The 15,749-nt window shown below is 31.8% G+C and overlaps 1 protein-coding gene across 3 annotated transcripts in view; it reads left to right on the top strand.

Annotated features, from left to right (window-relative positions):
• Nucleotides 1-15,749, top strand: part of LOC111034411 — a 196,596-nt gene that overhangs the window by 62,482 nt on the left and 118,365 nt on the right. The window contains exons 1-2 of one of the 3 annotated variants that reach the window (XM_022315634.1): nt 1,261-1,899; nt 2,454-2,659. The exons of 1 other annotated variant lie outside the window; for it this stretch is intronic. The gene's annotated coding sequence lies outside the window, so the exon portion shown is untranslated. Of the gene's footprint in view, nt 1-1,260; nt 1,900-2,425; nt 2,660-15,749 lie in introns of those variants that run through there. One more of the 3 variants, XM_022315635.1, reaches the window with a different exon arrangement.

Genomic DNA, 15,749 nt, shown 5'->3' with positions numbered 1-15,749 from the left:
AGGGGTAAATCCAGGAATTTATAAGGGGGGGGGGGTTATTAAAATGTATCCAACAGAGTATATTCATGCTAAATAAATTACTTTTTAATATCAACATTTTGAATTAATTCTTATAAACTGGTATCAACGACAACATAAATATACTTTAAAAATCTCTGATTAGTGATTTCATAAGCGAGGGCAAGGCTAGCTTTTTTTTTTTTTTATTGAACATTTCTAAAATAGGATTCGACTTTCATTTGGATATTATTACATGACAAAATGAAATTATAACACACACTATACACTTTGATGCGTAAGACACAAAAAGATAAGATAAAGTTTTCATTATTATTTATTAGTGTACCTGTCTTAACGATGTAGTTAATAAATCGTCATGCCATGTCCTGATTGACAGTTCATCGTAATTCTTTTGGGTAGTGGGTACGTTATTTATATATATAAAATCCAAACACCACTTAGTCACTGATCACTGTAACTCAAAAACTACTCAACGTACGAACTTGAAATTTGGTATAAAGGTTTTTATCGTATTTTTGCAGAAACCATAAGAAGGGATTTTCAAAAATGTTGCCTTTTAGTGGAGTAAAATTAACAATTATAACTATTCATCGCCAATACGTATTGTGCTGCACGGCACGGGCTCATGGCGGCCCGCGGGTTTCCAGTTACCTGCAACCTATCATTTTTGTCCGTCGTGCAGATAAGAATTGTTCCGAGAAGATACATTGTAAAAATGAAAAAAACAAAACTACACACGGGCGAGGCCGGGGTAATTCAGCTAGTTATCGTTGTAACGATACGTAACGCTGAATATAACTAGTATTTCTCACAAGTCACAATGCAATAAATTTGTATATAATAAACTCAAGGGGGGGGTACCTACCCTATTCCCCCCTCCCTTTGGATCCGCCACTGAACTGTATATTGCAACCATGCTTGCTGTGAACACAGAAATGTAGGCTTAAAATTACTAGATATTGTGTGAAAGGATTGTACAATTTAATAAATCACTTACACAATAATAAAAGAAATGTGTATGATAAATATACGCATAATGTTCACTTGTATAAATGCGTAATCGTATAATCTATTAAATTTAAAAAAGGGTCATGGTTCAAAATAATGCACATATTTTCCACGGGTTAAAGTAGCAACTATAGCAATTTTAGCGACTACAGCGCAGCCTGTGGCCGTTTAACCGTGCGACTCGTTACCGGGTGACATGCGACATGGTTTTCATGCGGCCGACCGTACGAGTTCGGTCACTTTGTTCAAGTCTTCATGGAAAAAATATTGTTACCACGGTTATTGTAACCGTAATGTACCGTTTGAAAACGACTGTAAATATTCATTACAACGTCACGGCGACGATTAAAGGCGACTTCACACTCCGCCGTAAATCGTAATAACGGTGATTTCCGAAAAAAAATTTGGCTCTGTGATTGGCTGAACCGCGAGGCCATTAAGCGGTGCATACAATCATCGACTAACATAATTATTCCAGAGAGCAGAATCCAATTATACTCAAGGCGTATATTTTTATTATTCATATACCAGTTATCAGTTACCACTTACCCAGTTTCGTAACATCGATGCAAACAATCTAATAGTTTCGTCTCATTAAAAACACATTTCAAAACAATGTTTTTCCGGAAATCGCTGCGTTGAAGACAGACGCCTTGGGACACACTTCTGCAACGGCTGCTTAAAATCGAAACGTGTTTTGTTAAACACGCGATTACAACACGAGGAAGTTCAACAACGCAATATTTTGATTAGGTTTATGAGGAATAACACTGCAAAACACGTTTCGTCGTCGCGATCGAAACACGCTCTCCGCTAGACTGAAATTACATGGACGCCGCCGCACTACAGTCTACAAATACTATACAGCAGGTAACGGTTGTCACGTTATTCGGATAATTAACACCGGATATAATAATAATAACTAAAACATAATATAATGCACGATGTATTATGGGAGCGCTCGATGACTTATACTATTATGAGCTGTGCCTGCGGCGTGTGTCGTAGGTGCAGAAACGTATAATTTTGGATCCGATCCAAAACGGCCGAGTGTGCTGTGTAGTGTATATGGCGGCGTGTAAATCGGATTTGCCGTTTCAGATTATCATGATTAAAGGGACCCTTTGTGGCATCCCCTCCTCCCTGCGCATAGTCTTCCATCAAGATTGTATACAAATATTAAATCAAACGAAATGTAATTTTGTTGCCCAACACTAATGGCGTACAACTGGTAGATATCTGATACGGTTTCAATAGACATGATAATAATACTCTCCCCGTTGAGTTGTATAATAATAATAATTATAATAATAGTGATAGCCATATAATATAATATGATAGTTCTCTATTTTTTGCATACCATAATATATATATATACTCAATAATTATTTTCATCCTATTTGTTTTATTCGTATGGGTTATAGAAAGTCGCGTAAAATTTAATTTCGTCGAAACAATCTAAAACAATTGTACATAATGCAGCGAAATCTCCCCTAACGGACAAATCCAAATAACGGACGTTATTATTTCGGGAACAAACTACCAACTACTACAGACGTTTTAGAAACTGAACCCTCTGAACAGCGAACACCTCCAAATAGTGGACAACATTTCAGCGACCGAGTGTCTGGTATGTAAATGTTTTACTATGTATTTTAATAGCATTATTACATCGAACTCGAACATTTTGTTTTAAATAATGTTCGCTGACGTAGAATCGATTTTTTGAGTACCAATTTAATATTATTATATAACGATGTAAAATGTCATAATAAGCTATACCTTAGTGCGTGCTGCAAACACCCAACAGATGATTCCGTCATATTTATCATTATGCTATTCATAGTGGTAGTATTATGCCTATTTATTATTACTATAGATAGGCACCACTAGGCTAAACATTTTGAGGTGTGAGGGGGCACAAATATTAATCACAATATTTACTGAACAAATTTAAAACGATAAGTTTTCCCTCTCAATATATTTTTTTCAATAGAACTGCCCCTTTGTGTCCCCCTCTTCCCAATTGTCGCCTATGATTATAGTTATTTCGTTTTTGATGTAAATTATGTTTTGTTACTTTGATAAATGGTTTGCGTAATTCGAGTAATTCGCTGAAATTAAGAACATAATATTTTAATTGATAACGTATTTAGGTATAGTAATTACTTTTATTTTTTAATACGAACGAAGAGGAGTACTGCTTGTCGTCATCAACTAATAACTTTAATTATGGTTATAATAACAAAATAAACTAGCGTTTTTGTTTTTACACTATGAAATACTATTATAATTGTATTGTACTATTAATTTAATTCAGCCAATCAATTACAATTACTTAACATTACAATGAATTACATTGATAATAGCTGATAAATATTGAAACTGAGCTATAAGAACCAACTGATTTATTTATCAATTAATTTTGCTATTGTCTTTCTATATTTATAATTATGAATTATTATCATGGATACAATTCATATTTTTATGTGTATCTATAGTATTGATAATCTAACGATTCAATAATTATTATTGAAGCTAAGAAATAAGAGTAAAATATCAAAGTTAAAACCATTGTGGTATTTTCTATGACGTGGCTTAATGTTTTGTACAGTGAAATAAAATACGGAAACTAGAGATGTATACAAGATTAATAGTATAAGTAACGGTTCGTTTATCTTTCGTAGTTTTCCGATCATATTTAAAATGTCAGATAATGTATGGATAAAATCTGATATTCGATTGGGTGAAAATCGAGTTCCAAACGAACCTACCATCATAAATATGTCTTTTCTATACATTGCATGATGGAATATAATATACGGTGAACGCCGCTTATAAGACACAAGGGTATAACGTATAAGGTTAAGTTGCTTATTAGACTCAAAATCGTCTGAAACGGTCCGGACGTATCCAAATACATTATAAAAAATTCAGTTATAAGACTCAACACTTTGTTTATAAGACTCAAATTCCGTAAAAAAATGGTAAAAAATAAACATTTTTGGTTAAAATTTAGAAATAAATAGATTTTTTTTGCTTTATTATAATATGTGTATGACATTTTATCGCATTTCACATTTTCCAATATATTTTCGGAATATTAGTTTATAATTCAAAACAAACCAAAATTACAATTTTTTTTTTCATAAATAATAAATAGGTACATTATACATAGGTACATCTTTCATATTTTTTTATTAATGTATGTAATCATTTATACATGTATTAAAATTTTAATTTTTTTATCAGAATTTTTTTAATTTATTGAATAATAAGTATGTAATATGTATTAAAGTATTAAAATTAAAGCAACATATGTAGTAAAATAAAATTCACAAATATGTAATTTAATTTTTTTTCTCACTTCGCGTATAAGATACATTTGGTTATAAGACTCAATTTGTGTTGGTCCCAAAGGGAGTCTTATAAGCGGCGTCCACTGTATTATATTACACCACTGATATTAATGTATTATGTATGTTAAAGCAAGCATGAAAAAACTTGTTATTTCGTGTCTCAAATTACATTATATTCAAATCCAATACGAATATAGAACAGCTACGGAATAAAATAAAATAAAATAAAAATAAATAAAAGGACTATGTACCATGGTAGGTGGCTCAGTAAAACAATTAATAATTACATCTTCTGCTCGTAAATTGAATAACTTCCAAAACGAGGGAATTATCTATGGATGGCTAGAAAGGTGATCGTTTTAAAAATCTGAAATATATTTAACATCATGTAAAGTAATTATTATCGACCCCCTCCCCTCACAGACAACAAATCAACAATTTGTGTGAACAAAGACCGTGGGAAAGGTCATTTATGGAATTCGATTTGAATACTATTGCGATAAAAACAATATAATAATAATATGATGTTTTGAGGTCACAGTCAACCGAAAAGTCAAAACTGAATATCAAACAACAAAAAACTGCTATTTGTTTGCATATAGTCTTTTACGGGGATACAGTGAGACTGTTCTGGTTTATCAGAAAACATTTTACAATAAATTGCCTTTATAAAATATATTGCGATGGACGACATCGAAAACGTCGATTTTGCACGAATGCAGTAGAGAAACGTACACAAATAAATTCTAGTTGTTAAATCGTAGCATGTTGTCGATTGTCGATTTAATTGCGTTCAAGAGTGCGAGTGAAATCGATCGAAAACGCAATGGTTTTCTGTGGAGGGGGGAGTGGTGGTGGTTAAAAAGAGGTTTTTTCTGTGTACGGTGCGCGTGACGTGTGTATGTCGTCTCGTTGTAGGGTTTGTACTCTCGCAGAGCTTTTGGTCTTAGACGACGAGAGACAAAAATAAAACTACATACTTACCATTTCTACAATAAATAATACGGAGGTGAAGTGGAAAATAAAAATGAATAATGTAGTTTTGATTGTCACGAAAACAAGATGGAATATATTATGCATTTATATACAAGGTGATCCATTTAAGTGTCTACACTCTTCACTTGATAAGGTTAAAGATTTTTGAAAATAAATTTCTTGCATAATTTGATAATATCATCGCAAAACAACATTTTTGAATACAGATTATATTTTTACATTTTTTAAGTTTTTAATTTTTGATGACGCACATATTTTATTTTTTATTCCGAATATTCTAATATTTTGGGTATTTTAGGAGTACTTAATTGGATTCATAATAATCGAATTTCTAACCAGTGTAGTAATAGTAATATTAATGATTTTTAAAGTAGTTGATTATTATTATAACTGCATATGTCACGGCCCACGGGTACGCACCATAGAATACAACACTAAAGTATAAACCTCTATGCTCGCACAAATGTTCCGTGTGATAATATACAGGTAGGTATATAGGTAGGTATATAGGTAGGTATTTAGGTAGGTATTTAGGTAGGTATATAGGTACCTACTGTTATATTCTTCAAGTTGTTTATTTTATATTTTTATTATTATCATATTATATGTAGGTACGTTAAATGATATGCTCCCGCTTCGAAAAGCTTTAAGGCGGCGGCGGAAGTGGTGATGATTATATGATTGATCGACTGAATTGCACGATCCGCGAGAGCTGGTAGAGTGCGTATACGTTTATAGAGAGAGGGTCGTAAGCCGTCGGTCTCCCGTCGCATTTACACAAGTCGAGTGTTATTTATACACATATATTATAATGTATATACCCCGACGGACGGGACGAGACGAGAGGAGCGTTTTGCGTAATGTAATATGCAGTTGAAATGGCAAAAGTTGGGCCAGTATAATATATATATAATAATAATATAATATATTATATTATATACCATCGTCGTTGTATATACACATATATATGTAAATATACTGGAGAGTTCTAGTTGTACAGCCGCCGCTGCCTCTGTGAAGCTTCCACACTCATACGCGCATATATATTTATAATATGATATATATGTACATAATTCCGGTGGCGACATTCATCTTGTTAAAAGATGTCATTTAAGTTTTAAGCGGTCGCCGCAAACTTCTGCCGGTGGCGGCCGTTCCCGTCGTGTAGACAACGAACACCGTCATTGCAACCCTATCGGAACACCCCCGCGACACTAAATTAAAATTCGCTTCCCCACGTCGTCAGCCAAAATCTCGACGACGCGACTCTATAACGATTTTCGTTATCGATCGCAGAGAGGAAGTGAGTGACGAGTAAAAGAGTTTACGGAATTTGGAGGGCGTCGTGGTTTAAATTCGCTTCTTGCAGCTTCATGAGTTTAACCGACGATGAAAGTTTCTGAGTACTATTGTGTCCGAAATCTACAATTCACGAATTTCGTTACATTCGTCGAATTTTGACACTATACTTATACAGTTATACGGATCAACCTATTCTTTATAGAATATGTATATATTCCAACGTGTCTTGACTGTAAACTATGATAGCTATGGTCTTGAAATCGACATGGTATCTTTGTACCACCATGTCGGGGTGCACTCAGAGAGGATATGTCGAAATTCGTATTTTAAAAAAATTTATTTTTGCTCATAAATAGGTTACATGTTATAATATTATATTAGTATTAAAAATTAGTATTTTATTGTATAATATAATTATATTATAATTCCATTGGTTACTAGGGACTAGGGTAGATGAAATAAAAGCATGTATCAAATCGTCGTGTTTCCGTTGCCTCGATTAAAAAAAGTATATTATATTATCTAAAAACCAAATATATGTTTGTAGCTTATATATTCAAAAACTACTCGACCAATTTGCCGATAATTTTAGAAATTATTTTTAAACATAATAGATACTAGTTGGGGTTGTACCCGCTCTATGCCCGGGCTGATAAAGCTATAATTAACATTCATATTTATTTTTATAGGTTAATGTAATTCCTTATTATAAATCCGTTAGAGCGCTCCGCTATAAGTTTTTTTTTTTTTATAAAACAATGAGTTTCACTTTTATTTATATAGGTTATATTATACATAATTACGTATATTGAATATTAATCCATTAGAGCGCGTCACTAGTAACAACCTTGTATTTTTACTTTCTGTGGCCAGGAGGTATATTTTGTGATTTTCATATGGAGACTGACCTTCCTCTGATCTGGCTGAATATTTATGCTGAATTTCAAGGGAATCGGACGAGCGTGGAAAAAATTAAATCCATTTTTATTTATATCTAAAGATAAATAGATAGAAAGATAGACAGATAAAACAAGTTTAAAAAAATGACTGAGTGCTAAATACAATCCGTGACTTACAGTTTTATCATTTAAATTGAATTATTTCACAAACACTGACTCCGGTTTGGCCGTGAACTGAAATACACTGAAACCGAGATAGGTACATCTATGTAGCGCTGTATTTTGTATATTTTGTTTATTTTTCTTAAGCTAGTGCAATTTATGGGGGAGGCGTAGAAGGGCACTATATGAGGTAAAATGCGACAAATGGACTCCTCAATATCCAGTCAGTGATCATATGATTTAAAAAAAAACGTGCTTTATTTAGCTGATCGTTATTTATTACAAATTAGAATAAATGTTATGGCATAATGTCAGCGTTCTATATTTTCCTTTCTTTTTAGTTTATAATTGTATAATTTTATTGGAAAAAGTATGTAGGTTTGAAAAAAATGTGTTAGGACTCCGTCTGTTACATTTTACTCCTTATTAGTGCCTTGTGCCCACTGGGTAAATTACTTTCTTTAACAATTATTTTCTTATTACTACAGTAATGGAATTAAAATTTTTCAACTTAGGAACTTAAACTTATAATTAGCATTTAAAGAGTTTTATTAAAAATGCACATAGTACAAAGAATTTAATATTAGGTGTCTCGTCTTACACCGGGTTCCCCTAATAATAATTTAAAATAATACTTTCTGTAAATCCGAGGTGCCGTTAGTGAACACCTTCCTTCACAAATTATTCATGTGAAACTTTTATTATTAACCATGTACCAAATTTACCTACTGTTTTAGTTGACGGATTGTTAATACATATGTATAAATGTTTAGTAAAATAAATATAAAACAAATCTGAACAAAATCAATTATGGACACAACTATTGAATTTTAGTATGCTATTTAGTATTGACGATGGAAGTAAATTTATTGAAATTTATCAGTATCAATTTTAGATTTACCTGTGTTGTATGTTGTATGTATCCTTTGTACAGTTTAATCATAGAGCTGATTTGCCCATAACCTCTAGCTGACACGCGGTACACATCCCGTTCGGTTTTTTTTTACGCAACTGTAAAGTTGGGTATTTTCGATAATTTTTTGTATCATAGTTTAATGTCGAGGTGTATATTATATTATTTAAATACTTATAGCCTAGTAACACTTGACATGATTTATACATTTAGTGCTTTTGACTCTCGTGACGTGTACCTATTATATCATATATCATAATAAACGCAAAAACCATTATAATTGACCAATTTCCTTTAGGTTTTACAATACGTATAATAGTTTAATCACATTATTTATGAGTACCAGCAAACCAATTGAACCGTTTTGAACTATAACAGTAGTTCCATCCCCCGATGAAACGACTACATTATTTTATGAAGACTTGGACAATAAAGTTCGGGACTATTTAAACAATCCATGTTTCCCCAACCCTCGTCACATAAACAAACTAATCACTATACTAATTTTTTCTATTTAACTCTTATTTCAGAGCAGATAATTGAACCACGAGAAAGTGAATTTTTCGCTAGTTTTCATTAAATGTCTTCTTTAAAATACTATTTCACCTCTCCTATACTATAATATTGAACTCTTGGGACGCTTTTCTCATTCCAAACAGTCTTAGCGTAGAAAATATAAGAACAAAAACATTTTTAAGATCAATGGCTGACTCTCAAACTTAATGAAAGTCAAATTGTTTAGTGCTTTGTTTTTTTCATTCAAAATCTATAAAATATCAATTGCGATTTTCCAATTACGGAAAATGAACGTTCCAATGAACGTATTTTTCGAGTGGCTATTTGACTGGATGGGAATGGTCGAAAGGAGCGACACACAACGTACGTCTGTTTATTTATGATATTTATTTAGGTATTACATTGGCCTTTGTTGATATACTGATTACTTTGTGAATTTGTTTGGGATAAGTGTAATCTGTTAATCGAACACTATAGCCGAAATTCAATAATCCGAGTAAATCTTCTGTAGCGCGTATTTCAATTTTAAATAAACCTTGCGTACGCAAACATGGTATGGATTTGCCATGGTTTTGGATGTTACTGCCTATGGGTGCCGCTGTTATCTCTTTCGGATTTCCCAACACGTTAATCGGTGACGATGTTTACATTTTGTTTCACATGGCGACTAAATCTATTGGTTATAAATTATTATTAATATTTGTGTACAGAGAAAACCGGTCACGTGGTTTTCCTCTACACAAAAAGAGTTTAAATTACTCGTGATTTTTTACATTTTTGAGAAATTTGGTGTTCTAAACAATATTTCAAGACTTAAAAATAATATGGGTTAATGACAGTTAGTCGAAATCATATATAATCAAAATATAGCTTATCTAAAAATATTTGTTAATAATAATTTTCATCAATAATATACCTATTTTTATTCTCTTAATTACTTAATTTCGAATAAAGTGTTTTCTTTATTGTACAAGAACTACATTTACAACTAAATTACAACACTTGTTAAAATTATGGACGTCAGTATATAAAAGTATACATTTTTAATTACTATAGTCTAATTGTTTTTTTGTGTTCATACAATTGCATGTAAAGCCACCTATTTAAAACTAATACAAATATTTTTAAATTTATATCATCGTAATACAATACACAATTGTAATTAGGCCAAAATGTATAAAAAACAAACCCTCGATGAATTGCCACAATACCTGATGGCTAATACTTAAATAATATAGTACATATACTAATTGGAAGATAAGGAAACCGTCTTATGCTATTAATTATTATACAATATATTGAATACGAACACTAAATGTGGAATTTTAAAACCGACTAAAAATAAGTGTTAAACATTTTGAGTTTAAACCAAATGTATTTCCAATAAATTATGGATTTTACCAACAAACCTTTTTACGAATCGTCTTTTTTGATGAGTAGTCGCTTTTGATGAACTGTCTGGATGCCTTTAACTAAATATTATTACACAAGCATCGTAAAACATTCAACACTATATAATAACGTAGGCAGTGACGTTACGAAGGGTGTAATCGAGAGGCAAGCGTTTTCCAAGGGTTGGCGGGTGACTGGGTGAGGAGGTAGATAATGGCCAATAAGTGATAATTTAGTATTAGCTATAGATTGTACTAATTTTAGTAATGACTACGACAGTTAATTGCTAATATTATTGTATCACAGTGAATGCTTTTATACGATTATTATTATTGCAGTAGGGTGGGTGAAATATTAAACTAGTTTCTGAAAAATTTCAAACTCACCATAATTCTACTGAATGAAGGTACATATTTTATAAGTTCACTGCGTGTATATCTATATGCAGCATTCTATATCCAACGCAAGGCGCGTAGCCATCGTTTTATCAAGTGGGAAGGGGTTGCCAAATGTTGTGTGTAAACTTACTTGTATTTAAAATTGTCTTTCAATATTATCATTTTTTTTTTTAAGGGTGTTCACAACTTCATGGGGGAGGCGGTTCTAATCTGATACCCCCATCCCTCAATAAGCCCTTGAATTTGAAAATAATACTTTTGTTTAAATTGCGCTCCGTCATAAGCCCAAATCATCTGTTTCCATTTCCATTTTCCAATGGGCACGTTTCCATTTTTATTGTATTGCCAGAATGCAATATTCTTACAAATGAATAATTCAATAATACCGAACAAATACATATTAGTTAACTACCTGCCCGCTTCTGTATAATAATTTATGGTGTACGAACAAGTCTTATTTTTCCCAGAGCAATTTTTACTTCGTTCTTGTGCATTTTAGATTACCATCATAGATGCGTAAATTAAACATATATAAAATATGTATTCGCAGGTGTGGAGTGCAGGGCACATTTTTTCTGTTCGACGTTGAACATTCGCGTTAACGTGAAATATTATACTCCGCTCGTCCGTCCCAGCTTATTATTTCTGCGCACAATTTCAAAAGTCGTTTTTTTTAGTCACACTTTATATTATTAGTAAAATAATTTATTATGTTTAATACAACGAGAAACAACGACATGTTTACGTTAAGGTTAATATTTCGGAATGCTTTTAAAATAATCTAAATTAAAAAACACATCAAGTTCATTGAAACATTGCAAGTCCGAGTACTATAACCATTTATTGGCACAATTGGAGTGGGAATATGTGTGGGAGAGGACAAATGTAATTGTTTATTCCCGAAAATTCAGTTTTTCTAATACCATTGTATACATAAAAAAATAGACTAGTATAATATTATATATTATGTTAAATATGTTACTGCAACGGTTTTTATCAATTCATTAATATTAAAAGGGATATTACAAAAATGTGAAAAGTGAACAAATTTTAAACAAATACAATTTAAAATCAAAAAACAATCATGTGAAACTAGTTGTAAATATTTTATTTTTCCAAGCTGTGTTTGTTGTGTTATTTGTATTTATTAAGTATTTAACTACAGTAGATCCTATACATATACATAGATTTGAAATGATTGAGTGATTAATTCTCACTGGTTCTTTTTTTTTATTATTAAAGTTCCTCTGCGACTTGGGCCATTGGCTATTGGCCCAATGGGCTAACAATCTTAGCTTGATTTTTGTGATCAGGAGAATTCACTAGTTTATTAACTTTCAAAAATTTGTGAATCCTTAAAAAAATAAATATTAGACTAATTGTTCCTATGAGGCCGTGTACGTTATAACTTATAAGTATCAATGTTCGAAACCCGGCTGTTCAGATATAATTTCGTTGTCATTGCGTCCCGTGCTATAAGTCGTTTAAAGTTTAATCATTTAGAATACCACGTACATAAATCGCATATTACATTTTGAAACAAAAGCGTTAACGCGATGCTATTTAAACTTGACTAATGAACCCGAATTTTAAAACCATTTTACGGGTTGTAGGTTACAGTGGGCATTATACATAAGCGATTGGTAATTAAAGATGTATTTATTAACAGAAATAAATTCTGACGCTGCCACGTAAATTCCACTTTAATATATTACTTTCGAGTCTCTGCGATTGATTTATAGATTTTGAAAACGCGTCATTGTGTAAAAGCTATTACAGATTAGCAAAATTCACTTTTTTTAATACGGCGAGTCCGTGAGTATTATTTGTTTAAAAAATAAAAAAAACTTTAGTGAGATAAATAAAAAAAATGTTTCATGGTTTTATACTTTTTATAAAATTTCTCAGCTTCATAAATATTCAGTAACGTTATTACATAAAAATACAATATAGTTTGTCATTGTGTGTCGAAGAAAGCAGTCCCCCTTAATTAAACATTTGGTTTTAAAAAATTAATTTAAAAAGTTTTGTCTTTCAAAGCTTTCACTAAAAGTTAGTTTATGTATTTTAAATTTTATCTGCACGATAAAATTAATTTCCCAATTCTATGTAGAACAAAATATTATTTGGAGTTCCATTCAACTATAGCGTATACCATTTAAAATCAATTCGCTGTATTCTATTTACTCTTTAAAAACGAACAAATATTTTGCTGAGTTATAGAGTATTGTGTAGATATATCTCTAGAGAATTTTACCAGCCAAATTTGGACGTATTTGATATTTGCAATTTTTTTCCATTTAAATTGAGCTCATGAAGTTTGATAATTACCAGACACAGTTAGGTTTTTATAAGTTGACTTGCTATATTACGGTAAGTCGATTTACTTCAAAAGTACATTTAAGTGGTCTGTTTTTACTGGGATTCAGAAATCGTAAAATAAAATATAATTCTAATTCTAAGATAAGATGTGTTTGAACCATTGCAACCGAACTCAGTCGTGCTGTGTATAAGAATGGTAATTTTTATTAAACGGTTTGATAAAAAAAAAAATTATGTAATAACTGCCCCTAATAAACCACCCGCTATTTTAGTAATATATTGCAATGTTTACTGCGGGGGAAACGTCTCAGCAATGTTTTTCTCTCCGGGGGGTTAAGGCGTGAACACTACGAGGGTCGAATCGTTTCAGCACGCGACTGCGAGAAGCGCAAAAATTATTACTATTAATAAACGTATTGATAAACGTACTAATTAAAAGTGTAACAACATAAATAAAACGTGGTTGCCGCAGTGTTGCGATCGTGGGTCTTGGACTAAAAAAAAGGTACCATCATCTTATTTCAGACAGTATTATTATCCGGGAATATGCATCGTTTTTAATTTTTACTTACTATACTTACTATACGTACAGTGAAACGTTAATTGTATATTTCACCACATACAAATGTCAGTTATATTCCTTATTATTATAAGCGTAACTGTTATTTTTTTTATATAATATTATAATAGTCGAAGTGACGAATCAGTACGCATTAAAACATATTATTTAATAATAATAATAATAATAATAATAATAATAACAATAATAGTAATCGTTTAACGAATTGAGTGCACTTACAATATATTAACGCAAATCGTTAACAAACTTTTTGAAAGGACGAAACGAATAAAACGTTAAACAATTATTTAGGTGTTATAGTAGGTAGTGACTTATAGTCGATGTTTACAAGTTAACTTGTGTAAATGTTGCAGACAACGGCCATTGACTATTTGCAACAGCCATATTTATTGCGGTTTAAGTATGAAACGTATTATCGCATGCGTGCTCTGTAATAATAATTATGAAATGCTTTGATGTATTGTGAGTACGAACCGATTCGTTACAATTAAGATTAATATTATTATTTATTGCTACGACGTTACCGAGCGAAAATGTCGCTCGCTTAGTTATATGTTTTTAATTGGATAATATTGCAACTATCGTTTCAAAATACAAACATGATTCGATTATCGTCTAGTTACTATATAATTTAAGTATTTATTAATGTCGTTAAACTATTATTTTATTACTTATTGTTCGAAGTGCCGAGTTTTGTTTTGGTTCAATATAATATAATTATTTATTATCATAATCTTCTTGTGTGCACGCTCTACATGAATCTTTTAATCACGTAATACAATACTATTAATGTATGTATCATAATGTGGCTTCGAGCTGTCAAACAACTAACACTTATATTATAATATAGTAAACAAAAATGTTGACTTATTTTTTAATAATACTGTTGTCTTGGTAGAAAACAAATATAAAATCTGTCTGGTAAAGCAATACCTACGTGGTTTTGGATTTATGGTTGAGTGGACCTTAGGGCCCAGGATAGAACATACTGCTGAATAGTGAACAGACTGATTTTGAAGACGACTTTTCTCGCCCCTTTGCATGTTTAATTTTGTAAGAGAGTATAGCAATGTACAATAAGCGAAGGTGATTTTAATTCTGAAATATTAACTTCTACCAACAATACAGGACTTAATATATTATGGCCTAAAAATCGAAGTATTTGATGATACATTATTCATATCAAATGTGTAATGCATATAATATATGTGCTTAAGAAATCTGAATATCAGAATTCTAATAAATTCTTTATTAGAGAAAAACAAAAATGCGTAGGCACCTCTGATACATGTGGAAGTCATCTTTCAGGGTAAGTAGAAATCGTGGTGGGCTTTTTTCGGGAATCGACGAAATCCGTTTGCCGTCGTGTGCAGAATCATATATTGTATGTGCGCTCACTTAGTGTTATACCTAGGTTCGGTAGGTAGGTATATATGTATTATATTATACGCACAGGTGGTCGGACGTGGGCGTGGGAGAAGGAAAGAGAGATTGAAGAAAAAGGCTATATGGGGTGTCTCTGAAATAATAAACAAAGAAGACGTCGGTGTATAATATATAAATAAAAAAAAATGTTCATAATAAAATAGTGAAAAAGCGTCGGGGGAACAAGGTTTTGCTCTTATGGTGGAGTCCCCAGTGTACACATACTCGCACTTACACACACGCGCCTTCGCACGTACACAATCGAGCGAGTGGCAAGATTTTTATTCCGCTTTCTCCGAACCACCGTTGCTCTAAATAATGTTTGAAGTGTACGCACATTATACGCCCCGGGACCGACGCATACACATTGTTCTTTAACCTCGTGTGGCCGTTTTTCTCGTGCTCCGCAATAACACATATTGTATAATAGGTGTATATATATATATTATCTCAGGC

Source organism: Myzus persicae, unplaced genomic scaffold (genome assembly GCF_001856785.1).
Source record: "Myzus persicae strain clone G006 unplaced genomic scaffold, MPER_G0061.0, whole genome shotgun sequence".
NCBI lineage: Eukaryota > Metazoa > Arthropoda > Insecta > Hemiptera > Aphididae > Myzus > Myzus persicae.
The sequence above is the reverse complement of the archived record's forward strand: the minus strand, read 5'-3'. Positions and strand labels throughout refer to the sequence as shown.